This window comes from Bufo bufo, chromosome 1 (genome assembly GCF_905171765.1).
Source record: "Bufo bufo chromosome 1, aBufBuf1.1, whole genome shotgun sequence".
In the NCBI taxonomy this organism is placed as follows: Eukaryota; Metazoa; Chordata; class Amphibia; order Anura; family Bufonidae; genus Bufo; species Bufo bufo.
In genome coordinates this window covers 573,774,917-573,788,924 of record NC_053389.1, presented here as the reverse complement: position 1 = coordinate 573,788,924, position 14,008 = coordinate 573,774,917, and the positions used below count along the sequence as shown (strand labels likewise).

General features: G+C 38.4%; 1 protein-coding gene across 24 annotated transcripts in view; it reads left to right on the top strand.

The window, feature by feature from the left end:
• Positions 1 to 14,008, top strand: part of CELF2 (CUGBP Elav-like family member 2) — a 453,132-nt gene that overhangs the window by 305,724 nt on the left and 133,400 nt on the right. The window lies entirely within an intron of this gene.

Sequence of the window (14,008 nt, the reverse complement as noted above, 5' to 3'; positions counted from 1 at the left end):
TCTATCTGCCTTCTTTGGTTATAATTCATTTTCTATCATGGACTGTTTTAGAAATGTCGAGTGTGCTAATCTCCTGTCAGCATAATCCATTCTGAAGTAGCACATTTTGACCAGGTTATTTTGTATCTATTGTCTGAAACTTGTAAAAAGAGATGAGCTTTGAGATAAGTTCTCCTTTGTTGCCTTTTATTATTGGGCAGTGAGTGTAGTGTATTGGTGTGCTCTTACTTGGTCATTAGCCTATGGGAGGCAGTTCCCCCACTAGTAACATTCTGTTTGGTCCTAAGTCACATAGGCTACACATGGGCCCCCAGGGTTATAGTTGGCAATTACTGAGCCATTGCTGCAAAGAGCCATATTATGAGACCCAGTCCATGGGGTCCTAATGTACCTCTGTATGTATGAGGATTTCTTACAGGGCCATACAGTGTATGGAGGTCTTTTATGGAGGATTCCCTTTAAATGTATCAGAAGAAACATTGCTTGCTCTGATGAACTCTATGTGTCTTTATGCAGGCTGCATGTAAACGGCTCTGTTCTCTTGTGCTGAAAAACAATTGATCACATTGCTATCAACATTAACCTCATTTTCACATAAAGACTAGAGTTGTCTGAGAATATAAGATTTTACACTATTGGATTATCTCTTGAAAGTGTCACAATTACTTCTCAAATATCATAGTGACAAATAAGAATGTTTGACCAAAGGGGTCCAGGACCCCCACCATTGCTGGAATGACAGGGAAGAAGTGATCAGCTGAGGGTCATGCCAAGTTGGCAGTGAACTGCTTTGTTTGGCTAGGAGAAGGGGGTTTACCAGTATATGGCCTATAGACGGTCTCTGAGCCCACACACCACTATGCTTGGTTTTCTAAAGAAATAAACAAAATGGACTACATCAAATTGCATAGATGATGGCGTCTGACCCTTTGTTTCAAGCAAACTGTGGAATCTCAGTGCCTTGACACTATTGTCACAATGAAAGGTCATTATCATCCTACTAATCTTCTCATATGTCATAGTGGCATGTCAGAGATTTTGTAAGAAGCTAGTTTTCATTAAGTACTAAGAACTAGTGTCTAAAGAGTTCAACGTTATTTAACCCCTTAAAGGGGTTTGTCCGCTTTTTATATTGATTACCTACCCTTAGGGTAGGTCATCAATATGAGATCGGCGGGGGTCTGACTCCCGGCACCCCTGCTGATCAGCTGAGCAAATGAATAAGAAAGAGCCATCCCATTGAAGTGAATGTGGCAGCGTAGCTGTAATTACACCTGCTCACTGCTGCAGTTGCGACAGCGAGCAGGTAAACAGTGAAGAGAAGGCAGGACTCATCTGAGCGCTGCTCTCTCTTCAAACAGTTGAAAGACGTGGATGCCGGGAGTCAGACCCTCCTGAGGATAGGTCATCAACATAAAGAAAGTAGACAACCCCTTTAATCCTCCATGAAGTGCTATTATAATATAGCAATAGGGTCATTCCTGCACTGTGCTATAATAGTACAACATGGCAATAGTGCACAGGGGTTGGGCCCATGCCATCACTTGCAGACATCAGGCTTTCATTCTGATCTTGGCAGTTTAACCTCTCAGATGCTGTGGTCAATGACAACTGCAGTATATTAGCGGTTAGAAGGAGGGAGCTCCCACTGGTCTCTGATTGGTACCCCACAAATGGAATAATTGGGTTCCAATCTCTCAGCATAGCATTTGGGGGCCTTCTGAATGGCCCCAGGCTTGCCATACCCCAGCTGTTGTTTTGGCTACTTTTCCCTCCCCAAAAAAGTTTGAATAAAAAATTATCAAAAGGTCCATGTATCTCAAAATGTCATCAATAATATCAATAGCTCACCCTTAAAAAAAAGAGCTTTCACACTACTATGTCGTCAGAAAAATGAAAACGTTATGGGTGTCAGAATAGGGAGACACAAAGTAATCTTTTAAATAAAAATGTATTATTATTATTTTTTTAAATAGTAAATCATAACAAAAACTATATAAATCATACTGACCCACACAGTATAACACAGTGAAAACTTTAAAAATGTATTCCTAAAAACAATAGCTGAATTGCATCATTTTTTCACAGTGTCATACCAAAAGATTTTTCAAAAGTTATACAATTCCCCTGATGTACTCAAAAATTGTGCCATAAAAATATAAGTAGCTAAGCATAAAACAAACCCTCAAAGTTATGGCTTTTGAAATTCAGAGATATAAAAAATGAAAAGAAAAGAAAATCCATAACTACCAAACTAGGCCTTGTTTTTAACAGGTTCAAAATTTATATTGACTAAAGTTATCTGCACACATTGCAGATCAAGATCGGTTTAATGCAGTACCAGCAAAGTATATAAGATTAGACAAATCTCATGTACACTTTGATTTCCTTCTGTGTGGAAATTAAGCTGGCAAGTGGGTTTTGAAATCCACAGCATGTAAATTCTCTGTGTGGTTCTGTTGGGCGGACTTCACCCTTTTCAATGCAAGGGTGAGATCTTTAGCAAAACCACATCAACTGCATGGACATTCTTGTGGAATTTGTGCAAGACAGCCCACACCCTTGTGCAGGTAGCCTAAAAGGAATATATAAAAAATAAAAATACATGTGTTTACTGCACCCAATAATAGTAAGAGCAGATTGAGGCTGACCTTGTGTTAATTTTCTTAAATTAGTCTTGAATATATTGACTTACTTGGATTCTTAATCAATGATGATGAGACACATTACTGAGAGTTTACCAATTAGTAATCTGCAAGTGAAAATAACATGTAATAATACACTCCACTAAGATGTGTAATTTTCATGTGGGGGTTACTAATCAATAAACTTCAGTTAATATGTCTCTTCATCACTTATTAAGAATACATTAGGACAACATATAATTTTTTTTATTTTTTTAAGAAAATCAACAAAAGGTCAACCTCTCTGCTCTCACAAATATTGGGTGCAGTAATTGTGTTTCATTTATTTCTCTAATTCCATTAGTCAGTATGAATAGGCTGGGTGTTAAATAACCTTGTATGGTATCAGCTTTAGTTCTCAGTACTTTACAAATTATCTACTGGGTAATGAACATTGCAGAAGTAACACGCTGAATTCCCAGTTGAGTATTGACGGATTCTTGTGTTAGTTTTGTAAAGCGTCACTGATGTTTTACAGACAAAATGATGGGCCAATGGGAAAATGGCAACTGTATCTGCTTTCCACTAACTATACTTTAGTTCTGAAGATATTATAGATAAGCATGTGTTGACAGTTGATGTATTTAATCCAGTACATACCAGACTTCCGAAAAAATTTAATGAGTCATTCAGGGTCCAAAAACGTGTTAAATAATTAGTAATCGCAAGAAATCCTTTTTGTGTAGAAAGTAAAAAATATTTTCGATCTTTTTAACATTCTGCTAGGTAGATAAGAAATGCTTTGATGGAGAAAATCCGATGAAGACTTTTTCTTCCCCCGCTCTTGTTTTCTCCATCCCAGTAATAACATTTTTTAAGATAGTGTTGTATTAGATGCACACAGCCTGTCTTCCATCATGTAGGAGGCTTCTAGTCTGGTCTAGTCTTTTTTTTTTAAAGAAGTGTAGGACGCGAGTTAGAGAAAATGCAGGGAAAGGAGATCTTCATGGATACTTCATTCAGTATATTGGGCAGACTAGATGGGCCAAATGGTTCTTATCTGCCGACACATTCTATGTTTCTATGTTTCTATGATACTGAAAAGAAAGGATATTTTTTGGAGAATGGAAACTTTACTAACTGTTATTCAACTCCCTTTGTTCGCCTACTTATAGATTATCTGAATAAATGTGTACAGATTTGCCCTTTCTTAATCTTCATCTTGGCTGGACATATGTATCTTGATAGATGTAACAAGAAATGGCCATCTTTTTAAAACAGCACGATTTCAAGATATTTTGTCATGAGATCCATTTCCATATATGTGCCTGAGAGGCCACTCAATGGTTGTATTGTGAATTGCAGTCTGTCAAGGGTTATGTTATTATGTTGAAATATTGTATAGATTTTGAGAAATTAGAGTCCTTAATCAAATTAGTGCTAAAGTAAGGGTGGACACATCTGTATATTGGAGTCCACAGTTTTCTTTAGAGACTTTTTATAGAGAGGTGGATGCTTATATAAACATGCTTTCCATGTTTCCTCACAACACACTCTTCGTCATAGTGTGTGTGTGTGTGTAGGGGGGGCATTGGTTGTGTTATGAAAATACTTAAAGCCCACTGGTTTAAGATTTTGGATATTTCCAGAATTTACTTAAGGGAACTATCCAAGTTCTATAATGCCCCCCCCCCCATGCCCTGGCCCCTCATACAGATTGTACCTACCTTGCTCCTCGGCGCCAGCGGTGCTTGTCATGCCAACCCTGGCTGCTGCAGCATCTCCACGTCGCTCGGATGAAAACATCCGGCAATAGCAGGCCGCGACGGGAATGAGCCTCCCTAGCGTAACCCGCGATGCTATGGAGGCTTGTTCCCATCGTGGCCTGCTATTGGCTGACCAACCCACCCCTCCCACACAGGATGTTTTTATCCGAGCTACGGGGAGATGCAGTGGCGGCCGTGCCAGTATGAGAAGCAACAAGGGTGCCCGTGAGCGAGGTAAGTACAACCTCTGTGAGGGGCCCAGGCATATGGGTAGACATTATAGAATTTGGATAACCCTTTTAAGAGCGGTGAAGTAGACTGACCACTGCTGTCTACATGGCAGAGAAAGCTCTAAGTTGCTGGACTTAAGATCATATGAAGAGGTTCCCATAATGAAAGAGTTCAAAATTTATGGATGCAACTGAGTTAGGGTGTAACAAATTACACTGCCAGAGTATTGGTGACGAGTTAGCAATATATATGTAAAAAAATAAAAAAAGAATATCAATGTCTAGTGCATATTACACTATAAATAATATCTTTTTTTTTAAATGTTGGACGTTTAGAAGGGTGAGATGCATTTGTAGAATACTGTGAAACGTTGATTTTGTTTCCTGCCACAAGTTATTAAAATGAGTTGAATGGATTGTCATATTTTAATGTGTTCTTGATGTTTAGGGATTGCACAGAGCTCTTTAGATGTGTAAATGAGCCAGGACTTTACTGACCTCTGAGGCGACAGAAATCATTATTTACCCAATGTGATATCATTTGCTCAGTCTGTGCTGTATCAAGGGCACCTAGCACTAATGTGCAGGAGGAGAGTAAAGTTTAAAAGTTTAATGTTTTGAGTAATTCAAATATATTTCTATTGTTGCTCCATCTCACCAATCTTTTTTTTTTACAGTATGTCTTGAAATATTTACCCCCATGTGGGCTTTTCACTATTTAGTCTATATCAAACTAATAAAAAAAAATTAAAATCACACTGATTAAAACATGTTTAAGGCATGTTTATTTTTGAATGCCTTAGTTATTTTAAGCCATACCTTGGGTGGACCTGGGGAAAGGGGGATGCTACTATTGATATACAGGTAGTTTTGTCATTTTTTATGTCATGTGTACTGGATTTCTTGCTCTATGAGAGACACTTGACCATAAGACTCACCTAGGTTTTAGAGGAAGAAAATAAGAACAAAAAATATTTTAATCAGACCTCAGATCAGACCCTCTACTTTCATTAAACCTCATATCAGAACCCCAATCTTTATCAGACCTCAGATTAGACCCCTAATCCTAATCATACCTCAAATCAGACTCCCAGTCTTCATCAGACCTCAGATCAGACTCCCAAGCTTTATCGCAGTCACAAATCAAGCACCCAATCTTCATTAGACCTCAGATAAATCTTTAAAACAACTTACCTGTCTTGCTCTGGATGGCGCCGCCACTCAGGAGATCCAGCGCACCCTTCCTGCTGCACTGCACTATGATCTGATGTAGCAGAGCAGGTAGTGCTTATGCGCACTATGTCTTGACACTGTATGATGTCACAGCTGGACGCCCGGTGAAGAACGCAGAGTGGTTAGTAATAGTAGCACTAGCAGCGCTACACTCACCGCTTCGGTACACAAATCTATTATACAGCCATGTGCTTGAGGTTTACTTGTGGTCCTATGGATTGTTAGATAACACATCATGATGTCATACAATATGACAGATATAATGATATCTGAAATTATTTTAGCATGCCGGACTAACAAAACATGGCAAATTTCTTCCAAAAACAGAACCACACATGTCCACAGAGAAGTGTGGGGCTTTTTTTTTTAAATAAAGCATTTAATTTCATGTAAAACATTCAACTTTGTCATCATCTGACTTCCAAGTGCAACAGACTGTAGAATGATTTCAGCATTTGCTTTACTCCCACTCAATCTCTGTCGAACACTTGGTGGAGAACATCCTTTCCTATGTTTTTGCTTTATCACTTACATTGAAAAAAAAACAGGACATTCTGTTGTTCACAGTTTTTTGTAGCACATTCCAAGTGTAGCCTGATTGGAGGTACATGCCAAAAGTGATAATTGTAACCCAGTTAGCTACGATTTATTCAGATCTGTAGTGGAAGCTTTACTTCCGAGTCACTAAGGATTTTGGCATATGCAGTAGGTGAAAATGAACCATACACATTTGAAACAACATGTTCCTGTAATTTGTATGAAAAAAATATTGTTCCAGCACCAGATGCATAACAAAACATAGCATACCAAATGGATGGTTGTCTTTTCTTTTTTTCTTGCATTCAGAATGGTTAAAACTTGCATCTGGTACATATGAACATGGGACCAACACAGATGCCTTCAGCTGCCAAGCTCAAATGTAATAGGTCAGCCAGTGTCATAGGTACAAATCTGCTGACAGATTGCATTTAAAGAACACATATGAAAAGTAAAATTATTAAGTGCATTCCACACCTAAAGCGATTAACTGTTTTGGACAATCCATTTTTTTGGTAGGAGGGTCGCTTGGTGATTAGCTGCTCACAGTTTGTCCCACAGACATGAACTGTATTCAGTGGGGGAATCAGTCCACAAGTAATGAATTTTCCAGCTGTCTGACAGTAAAAAGAAATCATTGAACAGTTCTGATTGAACTCCTTTAAAGAGAATGCATCACCTTTATTTTACTAATTAAAACCAGATAGTGAAACACATATTTCTCCAATTGTACACTTTTTTTTATTTCATTTTATTTTCTGGAGATAATTATGGAGACATCCATCTTGCCTATGACCTGAGCAGGAAGAGGGAATAGATAAGCTGTGATTAGTGATGAGCAAAGCAAGCTTCGGATGCTACATCCTAAGGCTACTTTCACACTAGCGTTCAGAGAGGATCCGTCTGGTGTCTGCACAGACAGATCCTCTCCTATAATGCAGACGTTTGGATCCGTCCAGACTTTACATTGAAAGTCAATGGGGGACGGATCCGTTTGAAAATTGAGCCATACTGTGTCAACTTCAAACGGATCCATCCCCATTGACTTACATTGTAAGTCTGGACGGATCTGTTTGAAAATTGCACCATATTGTGTAACTTCAAACGGATCCGTCCCCATTGACTTACATTGTAAGTCTGGACGGATCCGTTTGCCTCCGCACGGCCAGGCGGACACCCAAACTCTGCAAGCTGCGTTCAGGGGTCCGCCTGCTGAGCGGAGGCTGAACGCTGCCAGACTGATGCATTCTGAGCGGATCCGCATCCACTGAGAATGCATTAGGGCAGTACGGATGCGTTTGGGGCCGCTTGTGAGCCCCTTCAAACGGAGCTCACAAGCGGAGCCCCGAACGCTAGTGTGAAAGTAGCCTTAGTCTCTTTGATCAAAACTTCAGATAAATGCTGTACGGAGATCCGTTTCCGTACAGCATTAAAATATAAGACCTTCAATGAGACGAAGTTAGTTATTCGTGAAGTCGCGTGACACTTCGTTGAATAACTCCGGTACTTGATTTTTAAAGTGGAAAGCCACTTTAAAACTTGGAACCAAACTTTGCTTCCGTTCCAATGTACCAGTCGGAACCGAAGCTGAGTTCGGTTCCAAGTTTTAAAGTGGCTTTCCACTTTAAAAATCAAGTACTGGAGTTATTCAACGAAGTGTCACGCGACTTCACGAATAACTTCGGAGGCCATACATTTTATTGCTATACAAAGACGCATGTCCTTACAGAATTAATCCAAAGTTTTGAGCGAAGCACCTTTGGATGTAACATCCAAAGTTCGCTTCGCTCCTCAAATAGCTGTGATAATAAGTTATTGTGAATGACGGATCTTGAGTTATCTATATTTATGCAGGTGTTACCTGTTATTATTCCTTTCTGAGGTAATAGTGAGATGACTAGTGACAAGTGATCTCAAGAGGACAAGAATTATTAGTCTGCTATTAGGCTTAGTAGCCAGTGTGAAAACTACAGAACTGTAGGTTTCATCTTAAATAGAGATAGTTACTAGTGTTGATGGCAAATATTCTAATCGCGAATTTTTATAGCGAATATCGGCACTTCGAGAATTTGCGAAGATGTAGAATATAGTGCTATTTATTCATAATCGCAAATATTCTAGATTTTTTTTCATCAGTAACCTCCCTTCTTGCTTGTGGGCCAATGAGAAGGCTGCAATATCTTTGTCAGAGCTTAGCAACATCCCTAGCAACCAATAGGAAAGTTGCCTACCCCTTTACTATATAAGAAACTCTCCAGCAGCCATTTTCTGCAGTTTTTTTTTTGCAGTTCTGAGAGAGAGAGCAGTGTCATTGCTGTCCTCTGATTTCATCTGGATCCTATTCCTTATCCAATTACATTAGATAGTTAGCTCATATATATAATACAGATAGTTAGTGTAGGTTATATATATAATACAGATAGTTAGTGTAGGTTATATATATAATACAGATAGTTAGTGGGAGATAGTCAGTGTAGGTTAGATAGTGATATAGGGCAGGGTGTTAGGTAGTGTGATAGGAATTATTGTTTCTCTGCTGTCCATACATACATGCTACAGACATAGTGCTGTGATGTCACACCAATCAGTAATATCTATTCAGACCTGATAGAATGTGAAGTTGCATGTATTGCGCAAAAAATATGCGCATAATTAGTGCCGATTTTTGCAATCACGAAAATAATGGCTGGAGGTCACAAATTGTAGAATTAGCGAATTTATTGCGAATATTATGTGAAAAATTAGCGAAATATCGCAAATACAAATATTGCCTATGCCGCTCATCACTAATAGTTACATGGAAGATTAAAAATATCACCAAATATTCTTTAAAAGACTATGTTTAACTTGCATTGTGTATATAATTAATGAACAGAAGGTAACTTGGGCTACCTAGTAACCAGACAGCAACCTTAAAGAGGACCTTTCATCAGTTTTGACACAGCCTCATTATGGTATTACCTTGTAGGGCGGCCCCCACTGATGCCATGGGTGTTTTTTTTTTTTTAAACCCCCCCCACCGTTCGTCCACTGTGGTCCCCCGATATTTTGGCGCGCTGTATTGTAATGAGCTGTAACTTCGCAACGAGGCAGAGATGCAGTCTTCTGCTGTGGGCGTCTCCTTCTCCCTGGCAGTGAGCGCGATCCAATCAGAGTGCACCGCTCACAGCCAGGGAGAAGGAATCTCGCTCCTTCTCCCTGGCTGTGAGCAGTCCGCTCTGATTGGATCGCGCTCACAGCCAGGTAGAAGGAGACGCGCACAGCATAGGACTGCGTCTCCACCCCGTTGCAAAGTTACAGCTCATTACAACACAGCGTACCAAAAATCGGAGGACCACAGCGAATGGTGGGGGGGGGGGGGAGTTGAAAAACAAAAACACCCATGGCATCAGTGGGGGCCGCCCTACAAGGTAATACCATAATTAGCCTATGTCAAAACTGATAAAAGGTCCTCTTTAAAGTGGAATGGGACAGAAATAGTTGCTTTGCTAATAGAGCTTTTGAGCTTATTACAAGCTGCAGTGGTTTGCTTAATGCTGTAATTACCAGTATCTTTATGCATAAATAAGTTCTTTTATTTTTTAGAAAAATATATAGTGAGTTATATTTTGATGGTAAAATCAAATATTAAAATACAATGACACAAATATGGTCATGCACTCTTTATGGTTTTTAATAAAATCTGAATTTGTTGGACGTCACAGATTATTTCATAATTTTAAATGATGTTGTAATTATTGACAAAATCTGTGGGCAGAGATTGCAGGCTTTGCAGATTGCAGCTGTAGTCAGCTATCATTAATTGAAACGATCATAAGACACAATATTCTGTACCCAATGAGTTTTACAAGGATCACATGTTCTCCTGTGGGAAATAAGGAAGAAGTTAATTAGAGCACGTATCACAGAGAAATGCTTAGTGAAGCAAGGATGTCAAATTCCAAGAACCACAATCTCTAAGATTTGGGGACTGTAGACCAGAAATGGCATTTTAATGCAAAATATTGATTTTAATTAAGAGCACTGTGTTGAAGAGTGCACATCTGGTCAAATAATGATTAGCTGGCATGCTGTGTATAAAAGCAATATATGCTAACTCACTTTATGTCACAATGCGATAATGACCTGGCTGATCCTAGGAATTTCTATTTCGCACATTGTTAACAACAGTGCTCTAACAGAATTAGTGCGAGGCTGACCACCCTGGGTCACCATGCCACTGACCCAATGATTGCTGGCTGTTAAAAGCATGTAGCCATTTCAATTAAAACTATGGGTGAGCTAGTGACTGCCACAAAAAAGCATCTTTAAAAATAAGATATTGTGAAACCTTAGAAACTTTTAGATGAGGATTAAAATGATGCATAGCCACAAGATATTAGTTATATTAGGTACAGTATATGGTTTAAATGTAATATTTTCATAGGTAAATTCAATTTTTTTATGGAAAAATATCAAATAAAGCAGAAAAAGATTAGAAACAAGAAATTCAGAATATATATATATATATATATATATATCCTTAATTATATATTTCAAATATGTATAATATAGGGTCTATATATATATATATATATATATATATATATATATATATAGGAAAAAATGGCGGCACCGAAACTTCCAAGCGTAGGGTGGGTGCTTTGTCCATATGCTCAAAGCCCAAATATAAAAAAGGAAAATCAGACAGCACTCCAAACGAAACAAAATTTATTCACCCATGTGGCAAAAAAGAAGGCTCTAGTGTTGAGCCGAAACGTCGCTTCTTTTTTGCCACATGGGTGAATACATTTTGTTTCGTTTGGAGTGCTGTCTGATTTTCCTTATATATACCATATAAACAAGCACACATCTCTATTCACAACCTAATTTGGACATACAGAACTTACCGATATGCAAAAATAAGTGCTAAAGAGTTATTGTACGTTGCACATTAAACATTAAACACATTTTAAAGAAACAGGATGGCATCAAAAGGTCACTACATGTAGTAACAAAGTACAATACAGCTAAATTTGCATGGGCCCTGGTATCAATAACGCTACCTTAGTAAAATGTGCTTTGGAGTACAGTGACATACAATGTGTACTACAATAGTAAAACAGAGTATTACATTCATGTAAAGAGACCTTAAAGCTGCCACCCCCCACCCCCCCTCCAATGTACATTTTGGTTGGATAGTCTTTGGAGGGCATTTAGGTCATACAGCTAAGTTTTCAATTTTTTTATTCCCAAAAAATGCACAACTGTATGCAAAGAAAACAAACATATAGAAGTATATTGAAAAATAGCATGGATAGACATTGCTTTTAACCCATTATAGACCGGGCTCATTTTCACCTTAAGGACCAGGCCATTTTTTGCTAATCTGACCAGTGTCACTTTATGTGTGAATTACTTTAAAACGCTTTTACTTATCCAGGCCATTCTGAGATTGCTTTTTCGGCGCATATTGTACTTCATGACACTGGTAAAATGGAGTAAAACATTTTCATTTTTATTTATAAAAAAATACCAAATTTTCCAAAAATGTGAAAAAATTTGCAAATTTCCAAGTTTCAATTTCTCTACTTCTATAATACATAGTAATACCTCCAAAAATAGTTATTACTTTACATTCCCCATATGTCTACTTCATGTTTGGATCATTTTGGGAATGTCATTTTATTTTTTGGGGACGTTACAAGGTTTAGAAGTTTGGAAGCAAATCTTGAAATTTTCAAGGACCAGTTCAGGTCTGAAGTCACTTTGTGAGGTTTACATAATAGAAACCACCCAAAAATGACCTCATTTTGGAAACTACACCCCTCAAGGTATTCAAAACTGATTTTACTAACTTTGTTAACCCTTTAGGTGTTCCACAAGAGTTATTGGCAAATGGAGATGAAATTTCTGAATTTCAATTTTTGGGCAAATTTTCCATTTTAATCCTTTTTTTCCAGTAACAAAGCAATGGTTAACAGCCAAACAAAACTCTATATTTATTGCCCTGATTCGGTACTTTATAGAAACATCCCATATGTGGTCGTAAAACTACTGTACGGGCACATGGCAGGGCGCAGAAGGATAGGAACACCATATGAATCCTGGAAGGCAGATTTTGCTGGATTGGTTTTTAGACACCATGTCGTATTTGAAACATAGAAACATAGAATGTGTCGGCAGATAAGAACCATTTGGCCCATCTAGTCTGCCCAATATATCTGAATCCTATGAATAGTCCCTGGCCCTATCTTATATGAAGGATAGCCTTATGCCTATCCCATGCATGCTTAAACTCCTTCACTGTATTTGCAGCTACCACTTCTGCAGGAAGGCTATTCCATGCATCCACTACTCTCTCAGTAAAGTAATACTTCCTTATATTACTTTTAAACCTTTGCCCCTCTAATTTAAAATTGTGTCCTCTTGTGGTAGTTTTTCTTCTTTTAAATATGCTCTCCTCCTTTACTGAGTTGATTCCCTTTATGTATTTAAAAGTTTCTATCATATCCCCTCTGTCTCTTCTTTCTTCCAAGCTATACATATTAAGGTCCTTTAACCTTTCCTGGTAAGTTTTATCCTGCAATCCATGTACTAGTTTAGTAGCTCTTCTCTGAACTCTCTCTAGAGTATCTATATCCTTCTGGAGATATGGCCTCCAGTACTGTGCACAATACTCCAAGTGAGGTCTCACCAGTGTTCTGTACAGCGGCATAAGCACTTCACTCTTTCTACTGCTTATACCTCTCCCTATACATCCAAGCATTTCGTGCTGCTCTATTACATTGTCTTCCCACCTTTAAGTCTTCTGAAATAATTACTCCTAAATCCCTTTCCTCAGATACTGAGGTGAGGACTGTGTCAAATATTCTATATTCTGCCCTTGGGTTTTTACGCCCCAGGTGCATTATCTTGCACTTATCCACATTAAATTTCAGTTGCCAGAGTTCTGACCATTCTTCTAGTTTTCGTAAATCCTTTTCCATTTGGCGTTTCCCTCCAGGAACATCAACCCTGTTACATATCTTTGTGTCATCAGCAAAAAGACAAACCTTACCATCGAGGCCTTTTGCAATATCACTTATGAAGATATTAAACAAAATTGGTCCCAGTACAGATCCCTGTGGAACCCCACTGGTAACATGACCTTGTTTTGAATGTTCTCCATTGACTACAACCCTCTGTTGTCTTTCACTCAGCCACTGCCTAATTTTCTCAACAATATGGGAGTCCATGCTCAATGACTGCAGTTTATTGATAAGTCTTCTATGTGGGACAGTGTCAAAAGCCTTACTAAAATCTAGATATGCAATGTCTACTGCACCTCCACCGTCTATTATTTTAGTCACCCAGTCAAAAAAATCTATAAGATTTGTTAGACATGATCTCCCTGAAGTAAACCCATGTTGTTTTTCATCTTGCAATCCATGGGATTTTAGATGTTCCACAATCCTATCCTTTAATAGGGTTTCCATTAATTTGCCTACTATTGATGTCAGACTCACTGGTCTATAGTTGCTCGATTTCTCCCTACTACCTTTCTTGTGAATGGGCACGACATTTGCCAATTTCCAATCTTCTGGGACGACTCCTGTTACTAATGATTAGTTAAATAAATCTGTTAACGGTTTTGCCA